This window comes from Rhinopithecus bieti, unplaced genomic scaffold, assembly GCF_001698545.2.
Source record: "Rhinopithecus bieti isolate Rb0 unplaced genomic scaffold, ASM169854v2 scaffold_38004, whole genome shotgun sequence".
Classification (NCBI taxonomy): Eukaryota; Metazoa; Chordata; class Mammalia; order Primates; family Cercopithecidae; genus Rhinopithecus; species Rhinopithecus bieti.
This window is the reverse complement of record NW_016816095.1, coordinates 998,399-1,015,042: the sequence shown is the minus strand read 5'-3', so window position 1 is coordinate 1,015,042 and position 16,644 is coordinate 998,399. Positions and strand designations below refer to the sequence as shown.

At 42.2% G+C, this 16,644-nt stretch overlaps 1 long non-coding RNA gene and 1 pseudogene across 1 annotated transcript; one reads left to right on the top strand and one right to left on the bottom strand.

Moving 5' to 3' along the window:
• The first annotated feature begins 2,253 nt into the window (after positions 1–2,253).
• On the top strand, positions 2,254–2,939 carry LOC108516734 (vesicle transport through interaction with t-SNAREs homolog 1B pseudogene; annotated as a pseudogene).
• Positions 2,940–13,189: 10,250 nt separating this feature from the next.
• LOC108516759 (uncharacterized) lies at positions 13,190–16,198 on the bottom strand. Its single transcript, XR_001881927.1, has 2 exons — positions 16,093–16,198; positions 13,190–14,253 (listed from the first exon to the last, which is right to left on the bottom strand). It is a non-coding gene; the product is annotated as an uncharacterized LOC108516759 (long non-coding RNA).
• Positions 16,199–16,644: the final 446 nt, after the last annotated feature.

The window sequence follows — 16,644 nt, the reverse complement described above, 5'->3', positions numbered from 1 at the left end:
AAAAAAAAAAAAAAAAAAAAAAAAAAAAAAAAAAAAAACTTGGCCAGGTGCAGTGGCTCACACCTGTAATCTCACTTTGGGAGACTGACACAGGAGGCTTGCGTGAGCCCAGGAGTTTGAGACCAGGGAACAAGCAGGGACACAATTATCTCTATTGATTAAAGAGAGATCCAATCACTTCAGGTTTCAGATTTGTAGGTGGCAAGATAGAAATTTCTTTCTTTCTTTTTTTTTTTGACGGAGTTTCGCTCTTGTCTTCCAGACTGGAGAGCAATGGCATGATCTTGGCTCGCTGCAACCTCCACCTCCTGGGTTCAAGCTATTCTCCTGCCTCAGCCTCCCCAGTAACTAGGATTACAGGCACACACCACCATGCCCTGTTAATTTTTGTATTTTTAGTAGAGACAGGGTTTCACCATGTTGGCCAGGATGGTCTTGAACTCCTGACCTCAGGTAATCCACTCACTTCGGCCTTCCAAAGTGCTAGGATTACAGGTGTGAGCTACCACGGCTGGCCGGAAATTTCTTTATGCAAATTAAAGGGCCTGAAATGTGTGTTTCCTACAGGGTGGAAGGCTTCCATGGCTCCACATGGAAGAAGACTGCAGAGGGATTGCAAAAGAGAGTCAACATCTTTTTTTTTTTTTTTTGAGACAGTCACTCTGTTGCTCAAGCTGTATTGCAGTGGCATGATCTTGTCTCACTGCAACCTCCACCTCCTGGGTTCAAGTGATTCTCATACCTCAGCCTCCGATGGCTGGGAATAGAGGCATGTGCCACCATGCCTGGCTAATTCTTGTATTTTTAGTAGAGATGGAGTTTCGCCATGTTGGCCAGGCTGGTCTTGAAATCCTAGGCTCAAGGGATCCACCTTCCTTGGCCTCTCAAAGTACTGGGATTACAGGCATGAGCCACCACACCCAGCCATGCTTTTCAATAGTAGGTTTAGATCTACTGTATTGAGCGAAAAAAGTTCTCAACTACAGCCTCAACATTTTGTACCTGACAGGTGTGGTGGCTCACACCTGTAATCCTAGCACTTTGGGAAGCTGGAGAGGGAGGATGGATTGAGGCCAGGAGTTTGAGACCCACCTGGGCAACATAGTGAAGCCCCCATCTCGACATAAAATTAAAAAATCATCCAGGTGTGGTGGCCTGTGCCTGTAGTCCTAGCTACTTGGAAGGCTAGGGCAAAAGATTGCTTGAGCCCAGGAGTTGGGGGCTGCAGTGAGCTATGACTGCGCCACTGCACTCCAGCCTGGGCGACAGAGCAAGACTCCTTCTCAAAAATAAATAAATAAATAAATAAATCAGACTTTGATATGACTATTAGAGAATGTTTGATTTTTAAACAGGACTATGTTCATTAGGGACTTAAATCTGAAAAATAAATAAAATGACTTCTCATTCCTTGGTCCTGACAGGAGTTTAAAAGTGTTTCTTTCTATAGTAAATGCTTTCGTCCTTCAAAGGCCTCTACCAGGAATCTATGAGTGTATTTCCCATGACTGAGACAATGTATTTTCCTCTTGGTGACATTTCCACCACTCATAGGATTTTCCATGGCCCACTCCACAGGGACATTTTTCTCGTGGAGTCCCATTGCTCGTCTTGGTCAGGATTTTAAATGACTCCAGACTCTGGGAGCTTCAAGTGATCTGCAGGAAATACTCAAAGCAACATCGGGCCTGACAAACTCAGGAATGTAGGCTGATCCCAAAGTATGGATGACCCCTTCTTCATTCCTGCCTTTTCAGGAGCTAGTCATCTCTTCCTTGTCTTTTTTGATTTCTAGGTGAGATTCGGTTAATGCACTGTGTCTCTTTAATTACTGGTGAACATATTAGACTTTCTGAGAGTTCCCACTAAGTCCTCCCTCCCAACCAGAGGTTTTCCCGCCCTCTTTCTTTGGAGGACTCCACCTCACAGCCATCTCCACAGTCATCTTCATATACCTCTTTACCTTTTAAAATACGTAATGTAGACTAGGGGCTCAGGATGCACGTATTGGCCGGGTGCGGTGGCCCATGCCTGTAATCCTAGCACTTTAGGAGGCCGAAGTAGGCGGATAACGTGAGGTCAGGAGGTCGAGACCAGCCTGGCCAACATGGTGAAACCCCGTCTCTACTAAAAATACAAAAATTAGCGACCCCGGAAGAGCCTCGTCCTGGGCGGCGGTGGCGCGGCTGTCGCCGTGATGGCCATGGGGCTGGGCAGCTGACCGCTGGGCTAGGAGAGGGCCCAGCACCCCAATCTCAGTGGCCACTGCTGGAGCTGGGCCTGCGCCATGGCCACCTCCGCCGCCTCCTGGGAGCATCTGGAGAAGCTGCACGAAATCTTCCGCGGCCTCCATGAACACCTACAAGAGCTGCCCGAGCGGCTGCTGGGGACGGCGAGTACTGAAGAGAAGAAGTTGGTCAGGGATTTTGATGAAAAGCAACAGGAAGCAAATGAAATGCTGGCAGGGATGGTGGAGGAGCTACGTTATGCACCCCTGTCTTTCCGTGACCCCATGATGTCGAAGTTTCCAAACTACCGGAAGGCCCTTGCCAAACTCCATCGGGAGGTGAGAAGCACAGCTTTGACAGCCACACCAGGAAGGCGCGGAGACATGAAATATGGCAAATATGCTGCAGAGAATGAGCATGTGAATCGGCTACCGTCTCAAAGGGCAATGCTTCTGAAAGCCTGAACCAGGCCACAGAGACTGACCAGCTTGGTTCAGAAACCACAGAAGGGCTGGGGGAACAACAAGACCATTTAAACGCACCAGGAGTAGACTGGTAAACACAACCGAAAACTTGAGCAAAAGTCGAAAGATTCTCCGTTCAATGTCCAGAAAAGTGACAACCAACAAGCGGCTGCTTTCCATTATCACCTTACTGGAGCTCCCCATCCCGGGAGGCCTGGTTTACTACAAATTCTTTCGCAACCGTTGAGCTTCCTGTAGGGCAGGGTTTGTGGACCAGGACTTTTACCTTGTGAATGCATGATGTTAGGGATGTGGATGGAATGAGCGTATTGCCGCTGTGGGCTAAGAGTTCAGGCAGGCACTGTGTAGCCAGGCTGTGGGAGGAGGGAGGAAAGATGGAAAGCCACTTAAATGTAAAGGAACAGCAACAAGACCAGTATGATATACCAAGGTAATAAATGCTGTTTATGACTTCTTTTTAAAAAAAATACAAAAACTGGCTGGGCAAGGTGGCACAGGCCTGTAAGCCCAACTACTTGGGAGACTGAGGCAGGAGAATCACTTGAACCCAGGAGGTGGAGGTTGCAGTGAGCCCAGATCGCACCATTGCACTCCAGCCTGGGTGACTGAGTGAGACTCTGTCAAAAAAAAAAGACGCATGTATCTTTGCTAAAGTTTTTGCATGATGGTTTCTTTGGAATATAACATATGCAGACTCATTGCCTCTACTGAAATTCTGACAGGAAGGGTCCCAATTAACATCCTATAACATCCATATATGCCTGTATATGCATAGCAAATCTCTGGCTTCTTTTGGGAAGAAACTGGCTTCCTCTGGGGAGAGAAGCTGCAGGGGCCGAGGTGAGGAGCATACCTATGCTTATTTTATTGATATCCCTTTTTACTGTTTGCATGTACTATGCACACGTACTACTTTCAAAAACTTCAAATACATTAAAGAGAAAAATATAGAAATAAGGAGAAGATAACTTCTGCATAAATGGATGTTAATATCATGCTGTTCGTTGGGACAATTTGTCATTGTAGAATTGTTCAGTCCTCCAAAGTTAATCTGTAAATGTGGTGCAATACTAATACAAATCCTATCAAGATTTTCTGCAAGAATTTGACAAATGCTAAAATATTGGTGAATAAATAAACCTCCACACACTAGCTAATATAACTGAAAACGAATTATATATATAATAATTAAATATATAAGAATTATATAAAGGATTGAAAAAGAAACGAGGAAAGAATTACCTATCAATATAAAGACACAGTATCCAGCCAACAAAATTTTAAAATTCTGTATTTTGGGTAGTGGGCATAGAGAAAGATCAAGGGAATGGAAGAGAGTCAAGGCACAGAGCCAGGAATGGTACAGAACAGAGTGTGGGCCGGGAGCAGTGGCTCACGCCTGTAATCCCAGCACTTTGGGAGGCCAAGGTAGGAGGATCACTTCAGGTCAGGAGTTCGAGACCAGCCTTGCCAACATGGTGAAACCCCATCTCTACTGAAAATACAAAAATTAGCCGGGCATGGTGGCAAGCGCCTGTAGTCCCAGCTGCTTGGGAAGCTGAGGCATGAAAATTGCTTAAACCTGGGAGACGGAGATTGCAGTGAGCCGAGATTATGTCACTGCACTCTAGCCTAGGTGACAGAGCAAGACTCTGTTTCAACAACAGCAGCAGCCAAAAAAACGGAGTGTGCGCAATAGCTGAATCACCTGGGGGTGGCATGACAAATCATAGGGGAAATGGTCATTTAGTGAAAATAGAAAAATGGTTTACTTCATGGAAGAGAAAATAAATTATGAATCTACTACATATGACTTATAAAAAATAAACCCTAATTAGGTTAAAAGTGTGAAAGATAAAAACAATATATTTATTTATTATTGTTATTATTATTATTTTTTTTTTTGAGAGGGAGTCTTGCTCTGTCACGCAGGCTGGAGTGTGGTGGTGTGATCTTGACTCACTACAACCTCTGCCTCCCAGGCTCAAGCATTCTCATGAATCAGCCTCCTGAGTAATGAGGATTACAGACACCCACCACCCTGCCCCCATAATGTTTGTATTTTTAAGCAGAGACAGGGTTTCACCATGTTGGCCAGGCTGGTCTCAAACTCCTGACCTCAGGTGATCTGCTGGTGAGACCCAGAATCTATGAAAATTCTTACTTACAGCCTTTGACTATTTTCCTTTAGGGTTTCCTGTTTTATCTTGCTGATTTTCAGAAGTTCTTTTTTTTGAGACAAAGTCTCACTCTGTTGTCCAGGCTGGAGTGCAGCAGCAAGATCTCCGTTCACCGCACCCTCCGCCTCCCCCATTCAAGCGATTCTCGTGCATCAGCCTCCGGAGTAGCTGGGATTACAGGCGCCCACCACCACGCAGGGCTAATTTTTGTGTTTTTAGTAGAGACAGGGTTTCACCATGTTACCCAGGGTGCTCTCAAACTCCTGACTTCAGGTGATCCACCTGCCTCAGCCTCCCAAAGTGTCGGGATTACAGGCGTAAGTCACTGTGACTGGCCTGCAGAAGTTCTTTGTAGCTATTTATCCCTTTATTGCTTTTATATATTATATTTCTTTCTAGTCTGTTACCTATGTGTTAACATTGTCTATTATATCTTTCTTTGAACAAAACTATTTAATTTTGGTGTACTCATATTCATTTGTGAATTGAGGATCTTCTTTAGGAATCTTTTCCACTTTGACATTTTAAAAATATTTTTCTTTTTTAAAAATTGGTTTTGGCTGGGCATGGTGGCTCACACCTGTAATCCCAGCACTGTGGCAGGCCAGAGCAGAAGGATCGCATGAGCCCAGGGGTTTGAGACCAGCTTGGGCAACATAGTGAGACTTCATCTTTATTAAAAAAAAAAAAAATTGGCCGGGCAGGGTGGCTCATGTCTGTAATCCCAGCATTTTGCGAAGTCGAGGCGGGTGGATGACATGAGGTCAGTTCAAAACCAGCCTGGCCAATGTGGTGAAACCCTGTCTCTACTAAAAATACGAAAGTTAGCCGGGCGTGGTGGTGGGTGCCTGTAATTCCAGCTACTCATAAGGATGAGGCAGGAGAATCACTTGAACCTGGGAGGCGGAGGTTGCAGTGAGCCAAGATCATGCCATTGCACTCCAGCCTGGGGGACAAGAGTGAAATTCCATCTTAAAAAAATAAATAAATAAAAATAAAAGATCTTTTTAGGCCACACACTGTGGTTCATGCCTGTAATCCCAGCAATTTGGGAGGCTGAGGCAGGAGGATCACTTGAACCCAGGAGTTCGAGACCATAGGGCAACATAGGGGGACCTCATCTGTATCCAAAATAGAGGTTAGTCTAGTGTGGTGGCACACATCTGTGGTCCCAGCTACCCAGGAGGTTGAGGCAGGACGATGGTTTGAGCCTGGGAGGTCGAGGCTGCCGTGAGCTGTGATCAGACCACTGCACTCCAGCCTGGGCGACAGAGTGAGACCCTGTCTCAAAGAAAAAAAAAAAAATTCTTTTAATTTGTACAGGATAATGGAAGGACTTTTATTGGAAACCAGAAGACCCTGGCTCCACTATTCAGTAGCTATCTGGCCTCCATGTTAGAATCTGGCCTCTGTCAGCCTATTTCTTCATCTGTGAAATGCTGCCTACCTCAGTGTCAGTGTAAAGAGCGAACCAAAAATACTCGGTGAAATGTAAAGTGTTACAAACAAAAACCTAAGAATTTATTAAAACTCTTCTTTTGATGTGAAATAGCAGCTCTCCTAAGCATTTTCTTAAATGGATTTATAAAACTGAATTTACACATAACTTTAAAGGGAAATGTGCTATTTAAGAAAAAATCTATTTATTGGTCAGTCACTTTCAAACAACGTAGGAGATGGAATGTGTATATTAGAAGATTCTGGGGAATTTAAAGATATTAAAGAATGACAGTTAGCTATGAGCCAGCCTTTATTTGCTCTTTAGAATAAACTCAGGACGTCCTTCAGAGAGAAATGTTCATAGTTTCAGGACAAGTGCTATTTATCACATTACAAAGAAACTCGAATATGTAAAGTTTTCATGTATGTTATGTTATTTTAACCAGCAAAAAAAAAAAAAAAGGTATGGAAATCTAACTTCGCACATAAAAATGAATTCAATGATCAAAAAAGGACATCCTACTTCAAATTCACCGTAAACATTTTTATAGTTCACTCTTCTGCAGGTGTTGAGTGCAGTTAGGTGAGTTAGGTCACGGTGACTGATGGTTTTGTTCAAATCTTATGTCTTTACTGATTTTTTAAACATGTTCTATCAATTCCTGAAGAAGAGCTGTTTAATTCTGTCAAATTTTGCTTAATGTATTTTGAAGTGCTGTTATTAGGTACATACCCACTTACAATTATCTTTCTCATGTAGTGACTGTTTTATTATGAAATGTCCAGGCCAGGCACGGTGGCTCAATCCCAGCACTTTGGGAGACGGAGGTGGGCAGATCACCTGAGGTCAGAAGTTCACAACCAACCTGGCCAACATGGTGAAACCCCGTCTCTACTAAAAACACAAAAGTCAGCCGGGTGTGGTGGCAGATGCCTATAATCCCAGCTGCTCAGGCAGCTGAGGCAGAAGAATCGCTAGAACCCAGGAGGCGGAGGCTGCAGTGAGCTGAGAGGGCGCCACTGCACACCAGCCTGGGTGACAGAGCAAGATTCTATCTCAAAAAAAAAAAAAAAAGGAAAGAAAGAAAGAAAAGAAAAAAGAAATGTCCTTCTTTTCCCTGATAATTCTCTTTCTCTGGAAATCTACATTATGTGATAAATAGCCACTCCAGCCTTCTTATGCTTATATTTTCTGCATATCGTTTTCCATCCATTCACTTTCAACCTATCTCTTTTTATATTTAAATAGCATCATTGATAGACAGCATATAATTGCCTTACTTTTTAATGCATTCTGACAATCCTTGCATTTTAATTGGATTTTTTCGTTTATTCAAATGTAATGTAATTATTGCTATGGACGAATTTAGCAAAACCTCTTTGAGTCACTTTTTTTGTGGTTGCCCAAGAGATGACAATAAACAACCTTAACTTTTCATAGTATTTTTAAAGTTAATATTGTGCCACATCACATAAAATACAAGCCCCTGCACTCTACTTGTACATTAAGCTATAGTTGTCAAATGCATCACATTTCCATGCTATAAATTTCATTACAGAGTTTGTTATAATTTTTGCTTTGAACCATCACGTATTTTAAAGAAATTATGAGGAAAAGGAGTCTTTTATATTTACCCACATATTTACCTTTCTCAGCCTCTTCCTTCCTTCCTGAAGATTCAGGTTTCCATCTGGTATTATTTCCCTCTGTCTAAAGAACTTCATTTAGCATTTCTTGTAGCACAGGTCTGCTAGTGACAGATTCTAAGTTTTAAGTAAAAACGTCTTTAATTTGCCCTCATTATTGCATGATATTTTCATTTCATCTGTAAGATTTTTCCAGATAAAGAGTTGATGTTTTCTTTTTTTCCAGAACTTTAAATATGTCATTTCACTTGATTCTGATGAGAAGTCAATGGATTTCACATCTTTGTTCCCCTCATACAATGTCATTTTCCTTTGGTTACTCTAAAGATGTTCTTTTTATTTTTCCTCTTCAGTGGTTTGGCTCTGTTCTGATTTTTTGTTTCTGAGATGAAGTCCTGCTGTGTTGTCCAGACTGGTCTCAAACGCCAGGGCTCAAGTGATCCTCCCCCACCTAAGCCTCCTGAGTAGCCAGGACTACAGGTGCACGCCACTGTACCCAGCCTCATTTTGGAAATTTAAATACAAAAAGTGAGCACTGGCTTTTTAAAAACATACACATAGGGCAGGTGTGGTGGCTCACACCTGTAATCCCAGCACTTTGGGAGGCAGAGGTGGGTGAATCACCTGAGGCCAGGAGTTCGAGACCAGCGTGGCCAACATGGCAAAACCCCATCTCTACTAAAAATACGCAAAATTAGCTGGGCGTGATGGTGGATGTCTGTAATCCCAGTTATTTGGGAGTCTGAGGCAGGATAACTGCTTGAACCTGGGAGGTGGAGGTTGCAGTGAGCTGAGATTGCGCCACTGTACTCCAGCCTGGGCGAGGGAGCAAGACTCCATCTCAGAAACAAACAAATAAAACATACACACAAATCTAACAGCCAAATGCACAGAGGAAATGAGCTCCTACTCTGTCCTCCAAGGTTCCCAGTCTGTGGTTGAAGTTGCTGCTGGCCTTCCTCCTTTACAACATGCATAGGAATCCACAGCTTCCACTTTACACTACAGCTGTAATGCACTTCGTCTGCTTCATGCTGTGTGCACATCCCTCCTCATTCTGATTGATGGTCAAGGATTCATCCCTCCCCTAGCATCAGTTCCTGCCCTACAATGGGACAGTGAGATCAACCAGTTAGGAACCATCTAGTAAAAGGGGCAGGGTGGCTGGAGATGGAGTAACGCTCTGCACTGATGTACTGTGGTATCTGAATGAGGAGAGAAAAAATAAGGCAGAAAAGCATGGAGGGCACAGGTGCAAGTTGGGAGTCTCTCTGTGGAGCACTGTGGGGAGGATTCTCCTACCTGTTTTAGATAGATCAATGTGCCAAAGTAAAGAAGAAAAAATCCCGCCGGGCGCGGTGGCTCCAGCCTGTAATCCCAGCACTTTAGGAGGCCGAGACGGGTGGATCACAAGGTCAGGAGATCGAGACCATCCTGGCTAACACGGTGAAACCCCGTCTCTACTAAAATACAAAAAACTAGCCGGGCAAGGTGGCGGCGCCTGTAGTCCCAGCTGCTCGGGAGGCTGAGGCAGGAGAATGGCGTGAACCTGGGAGGCGGAGATTGCAGTGAGCTGAGATCCGGCCACTGTACTCCAGCCTGGGCGACAGAGCGAGACTCCATCTCAAAAAGAAAAGAAAAAAAAAAATCCAATAATCAGCAGTCTAGAGACTTGAATTTCAACCTTCTCCCACCAAGATGGCTCATATATGGCAGTAACAATCTAGATCTCTCCAGGAGTGAAGGGAGAGCCTATGGTAGGCCCCGTGGTAGGCCCTAGAAAGTATCCACTGCTGCTTCTAGTTGCTGCTGTTGTTCCACTTGTGACTTAGTCTCAAAGACAACAGAAGAGCCAGGAGTATAAAGAAAGTGGTTGCAATCCACAAGGCTGTTCTAGAAAATCTATGTATCTTTTGAGCCATGAAGAGGGAGAGATCAGAAATGGATCCAGGTACAGACAAGACCTTTTTGGGAGCATCTCCGTTAGACGACATTGTCATGATGGGTCTCATTTAGCTCCTTGTGGCTCCTATTCCAGCCCCTCCTCAGTATTCTCTATGTTGCCCTTTGGGCGCAATTTGTCTGGGGACAGGGGTACCCCCGTGTCATGGCAGCAGCAAATAATGAGCATCCATTTTCTCTTTCCTTTCTGGAACCCTATACATGTTAGATCTTTTTGTAGTGTTCCGTCTCTTAGGCACCGTTCCTTATTTTATTTTCCTCTCTGATCTTTAGATTGAATAATTTCTATTGCTTTACCTTCAAATTCACAGATACTTTCTTCTGTTATTTCTATTCTAATTTTTTTTTTTTTTTTTTTTCTGAGATGGAGTTTCGCTCTTGTCGCCCAGGCTGGAGTACAGCGGCACGATCTTGGCTCACTACAACCTCCACCTCCTGGGCTCAAGCGATTCTCTTGCCTCCGCCTCCTGAGTGGCTGGGATTACAGGCACGCGCCACTACACCCAGCTAACTTTGTATTTTTAGTAGAGACAAGGTTTCTCCATGTTGGTAAGGCTGGTCTCAAACTCCCAACCCCAGGTGATCCACCTGCCTCTGCCTCCCAAAGTGCTGGGATTATAGGTGTGAGCCACCGCTCCCAGCCTTTATTCTGATCTTAAGGCTATTCAGCAAACATTTCATTTTAAATATCATATTTTCAGTGTTAGCATTAACCTTTGGTTCTTTTCTATGGTTTCTTTTTCTCTTCTGTGATTTCCTATGTTTTCATTCATTATATTTTCCTCTACATCCTTGAGCATAGTTTTGGCAGTCACTCTAAAATGTTTGTCTCCGATTCTAACATCTGGTTCATGCTGGAGTAACTGATTGACTTTGAGTCTCATTTTCTTATTTTTTCGTATGCCTAGTAATTTTAGATTCTATCCTGGACGCTTGGATGAACTCAAACATCTCCGTTCAGTTATTTAAGCCTCATATGGGCTGCTTGGAGTCTGCTCTGCACATGTGTAGTTTAGGTTCAGCAAGAGATTTGGGCAGTTTCTATATAGTCTTTAAGGCTCCTCCTTTGTGAATCTCTCTTTTCTGTGATTTCTCCTCTACTTCTCATTGCTGTGTGTTTGCATCCCTCCTCCTCACCTCTTTGGTGAGGGAGGGATTTCTACTGTAAGGTTATGGGAATAGGCTAAACACGACACTAGACACTACACAGGTGAGACAGCAGTGTACTAGTCACATATACTCACAGCCTAGCAGAGGAGAACACCTACTCCACACAGGGCCAGGTGGGGCCTGCACTTGGAAATAGACAACAACCATGGCTGCAGGCTTTGTACTATCAAGAGGATGAGGTCGCTCCTGGTTCCTGAGGGAGGACGTGACTGGTGTGAATGAATAATTCCATAAGCTGTCAGGGAACTAAAACCTGTGACTCAGGAATAGGCAGGAAATGTGCCTGATCCTTGAGCTAAGGAGCAGAGTGTGGACAGGAACTTGTAGTTAGGTCATTCAAGGGCCTCCTGATTTTACCAGATATCAAGGCAATACATGGTATTAACTTTAGACCATATACCACCCTGTGGTTGTCCTGGACTCCAACCTCTGGCTCTTCAAGCCAGTAAGTCTGCAAGTTTGAAAGTCATAGTCATTCTACATGGTACTGATGAGGGCCTGCCCCCAGGCTAAATGACATTCTTACATGATGAAACTCATGAACTGCTATTTCCTTCTTCCAAGTGTGGACTCCCGTCCAGAATTTGCCTTCTTTTTCCTGCTCTCCAGTGCCTTTTGGTAGATTTTTAAATGCTGTTCAGAATGTATAGCCGTTATTTGCAAGAACACTGATCTGATAGGAGCTATCTGGCCATTACAGGAAGCAGAACCTTCAAAGTTCCTTCTTAATCTGGGCTGCTTAGAGTCTGCCCTGCACATGTGTAGTTCAGGTAAACTGCTTTGGACACAAGCAGCTTAACCACACAACTGAAGGAATTATCAGGTGTGACTAATTATAACAGGAATTGGCGTGGAGTCTTTGGGATAATAACACATGAGAACATTATCCCACAGCCGAAATCCATAACTGGAGGGCTCATAAAAAATTATTGCATAAAACACTTAAATTTTGATTTAGTACAAATTTAGATTCCATACAAATAATTCATCAAACTTGAGTGGAGCTTGGAATATATCAGATAAAATCCAAGAAAAAAGTTTTTTATTTTACAGTTTTTACATACAGCTAAAGTACATATGGGGAAAAATTATGGCTATCATTTGATAATGCAGTCCTGCATCTCTTCTTAAATACCTACCATCTTTCATTAGCCTTGCTTGACTTTTACCAATTTTAATCTCTCTTTAATTCTGCCATCATTGCCAATTTGTTTTTATTTATACTTATGCTCATAAGCATTTCCCTAACGTATGTCATGTCCCTATAAAGACTACAAATGTCCTATGGACAAAGACCAAAGCCTTGATTTCATTTAAACCTTGACACTGCAGATACATATGTTGATTGTTCTTTTTCAGTGAATCCCATCAAGACTCAGATGGACAAACTGGGCTTTAAATCTCTTCAGTACTAGGTATATGGTTGTTTCCTTTGGTGATCCCAGAGGCCTCACAAGACTCAATAGCAGGCTATATATTAACACATGGCTAAGATTTATGACAGCAAAGGACACAGAGCAAAAGCAACAGGAAAAGATGTATCAGTGGAGTCCAGAGAGGTCCAACATAGGATTCTGTTGTCCTTTGTTTGCAGCTACACAGGAATTCTCTCTCTCTCTCAGCAAACTATAGACATCTGTGGAATGTCTCTGCCCACAGAAGCCCACTTGAGTCTCAGGGTCTAAGGCTTTTGTGGGAGGCTGTTCATGGATGCATACTCTGCTATGGAATTGGCTGTGGCAACCAAAACTCAGGGGCCCAATAATAAAACCAGGTGCCTATTTATCAATCTTGGTGTTTGTGCAACACAACTTGGCGAGCCAGTATGGAATGATCCAATGCTCCAGGTGTATACAACAAAATCATCATCACTAACATAAGGAACACTCCCAGGATTGTAATCCAGGGGTTGGCCAAGGTCAAAGATGGTTCCCCTGGAGACATGCAAGGGGTAAGCAACCAGAACTGCTACAGTAACTTTTTTCCTCACAAGGCCCTGCGCATCCTTGCTTATCACCTAGTACTAATTCCCGGCTTACTAACAGGAATAATACAAAGCTAATTAAGTCTGGGCATGTGAGAAGATATTTAAACCTATTTTATTGCTAAATCATTCCCTCTCGTCTCTCTACCCTACCCAACATATTCTAGCCTCCAATTTCTATCCTGGTAGGTAATATTACATTTGCATTTTGTTATTCCAGAAGGTGCATAAAGTTCTTTGTTTTTTTTTGTTTGTTTGTTTGTTTTCTTTTCTTTTCTTTTTTTATATTTTTGAGATGGAGTCTCACTCTGTCGCCAGGCTGGAGTGCAATGGCACGATCTCGGCTCACTGCAACCTCCGCCTCCCGAGTTCAAGCAATTCACCTGCCTCAGACTTTATGAAGAGGCAACATATAGGGAGCAGTAGTTTATGCTGCTTAGAAGGAGGCCTAAGAAGGATAGAGCTCAAAGCTGTAAAATCTACAGGGTTCGTATCCTTGTATGATTTATATTTGTATCATTTCCCCCACAAACCTGTGTTGCCTCCTGGATTTTTCTGTTTCATACAGCCTTAACAAGATCTACCTGTGGTCCAAGCCAAAACCCTAGATGATACCTCTTCTCTCCCATCCTCTATATACAGTCACTAAACCCAATTGATATTACCTCCTAAAAATGCCCTGATCTATTTCCTTCTTTCCATATGACCTCACTTTCCTGTTAACTGCTCCTTTCTTGCTTCTCTTTCCCTCTCCCCAAGGCCATTATTCATTTCAGCAGGGTTCTCACTCCCATTCTTTCCTAGAAAGCCAATGCACCACACACTGAAGAATAATTTTCTGAAAAAGATGTCTTATGAAATGAGGTATTATTACCACTTATCTCTATTTTCGATTGTTTCCTGTATGTTATAGATCTACTAATATCTATTTTGCTGGAAAACAAATTAATTACATCGCAAATTGAAAAAATATGTCCTTAGGATAGAATCAATTGCTTGGAGTTCTCTGAGCTGTGCAACAGAAATAATAAGAGCTGCTTCCTGTGCCTCATCCTCTCTTTGCTTTACGACATCTGGACTCTTCTCCCAATCTTTCTCCTTTCTCAATTGCTATGTTCAGATTCCTCTTCATTAAATATTTCTGCCAAATTTCATTCCTACAGAAAAGACCACAGTCAAAAAATGGTTCCTTGGCTAGTTAATATTTCATCGGTCCCTTCTGAGGGTGTAGGCAGATGTTATAGGTGGTGTTAACATATAACATCAATCTAAATTTGAATTTCAAAACATTTGATTCATAAAAGTGATAAGAATTGTTCCATATGAACCTGAAATACTCAAGTGAGATCCAGCAAAAGTTGTTAAAGCTCTCAGCAGCAAGTTGAGGGCTATGCTGAATGAGAAAAGGGTTACCTCGAACTTCTCTTAAACTGCTAAAAATTTTCCACAAAAAATGTGTTTCTCAGCCAAACTGCCTAGATTAATTCCTAAAGTGAGAAGTCTTCAGAAGCTTCAAATTTCCCAGTTGTGGTACTTCTTCACTTTAATTTGTGCAATAATTTATGTGCTATGTGCTGTTAGAATGCTGGTATACTAAGACCAGACATGACTAATAAGAAAAGTAAAAAAAGTTATAAAAGTGAACTAAATCCAAATATTTGGTGTATCTACTTATCTACTCTTTTCCTGGTACATAATATTACATTTGCATTTTGTTATTGCAGAAAGTGCATAAAGTTCTTTCTTTCTTTCTTTCTTTTTTGAGACAGAGTCTCGCTCTGTCGCCAGGCTGGAGTGCAATGGCGTGATCTCAGCTCACTGCAATCTCTGCCTCCCGGGTTCTAACGATTCCCCCACCTCAGCCTTCCAAATAACTGGGACTACAGGCATGCGCATATCACGCAATTTTTTGTATTTTTTTTTTAGTAGAGATGGGGTTTCACCATGTTGGCCAGGATGGTCTCGATCTCGTGACCTCATGATCCACCTGCCTTGGCCTCCCAAAGTGCTGGGATTACAGGCGTGAGCCACTGCACCCACCCAGTTCTTTGTTTCTTTTATATTTTAGATGAAGCGTAAACATTTGTTAAAATAATACATATACCAAAAAATGAAAAACAAATGTGCAAAAGGATAAACGAAGTCTCTAGATATTGCTGGACTATTTTTCCAGAGATATTTCATCTGAATACAAAGTTAACATTGTTTAGGATATCCTAAATGTAATATCATATAAGGAAGTCACTTGGCTTTTTGAAATTATTTTTTAATCAACATGCCAATTATCAGTCAAAGACTAAGTTAGATATGCTATTGCTCTAACCCTGTATTACAACTATATATATACACACACACGCATGTGCACACACACATATATACACACACAAATACACACATATATACACATGCGCACGCACGCGCACACACACACACACACACATATATATATATATTTTTTTTTTTTTACTTGAGACGGAGTCTCACTCTGTCGCCCAGGCTGGAGTGCAGTGGTGCGATCTCAGCTCACTGCAAGCTCTATCTCATGGGCTCAAGCAATTCTCCTGCTTTAGCCTCCTGAGTAGCTGGGATTATAGGTGCCTGCTACCGCACCCAGCTAATTTTTGTATTTTAGTAGAGGTGACATTTCGTCATATTGGCCAGGCTGGTCTCAAACTTCTGACCTCAAGTGATCTGCCTGCCTTGGCCTACCAAAGCGCTGGGATTATAGGCATAAGCCACCACACCTGGCCAGCAACTATATTTTTTGTTATTGAAAAATAGTATCACAAATAGTCTCCATAAATAAAATTTAAATATTTCAGCCCCTAAATTTTAATTTTAATGTTCTACCATCATCAGTAAGGGCTCAAATAATCATTTCTTTTTCTGATTCTTCTATTTCCCCTTAATACAGAGCTTTTTAGCTTCCAATACTTCCCATAAAATTTTCCCCCCATCTTTTATATCTTTGTTTTTAATCTAATTCTAGTACTTACTTTAGCCAGATACCAGAAGAAAATATGTGTTCTGTCACTTCAGGTACTTTCTCAAAGTCTTTTCCCTGAAGATATCATTTCTGTGATGAAAAGATGTACTAAAATATCTGCAACGTACACTACAGTTAGAACAAGAAAATGAAAGTACATCTAGACTGCAGTTAATGAACACAACCTATGTTTTTTCAAGGTAACAACAGAGAAAAAGAAATAAAATAAGATAAATTATTTGTATTAAATGAATATTTTCGTTTTCAAAATTTCGGTCTCATTCTGTAGAACTGGCACATCTAAAATTACCTGATTTAGCAAAATAAGATTTAAATACAACTTTCCAGAAACATATATATTGTGTAAAGTGAGATATACTGGTTTCATGCATAAAACAGTCAGAGAATGTCAATTTATGGAAACAAATAATTTTTAAAAATCTGTTACCCTTACCGGGCGTGATGGCTCACACCTGTAATCCCAGCACTTTGGGAGGCTGAGGTGGGCAGATCACGAGGTCAAGAGACTGAGACCATCCTGCCCAACAAGGTAAAAGCCTGT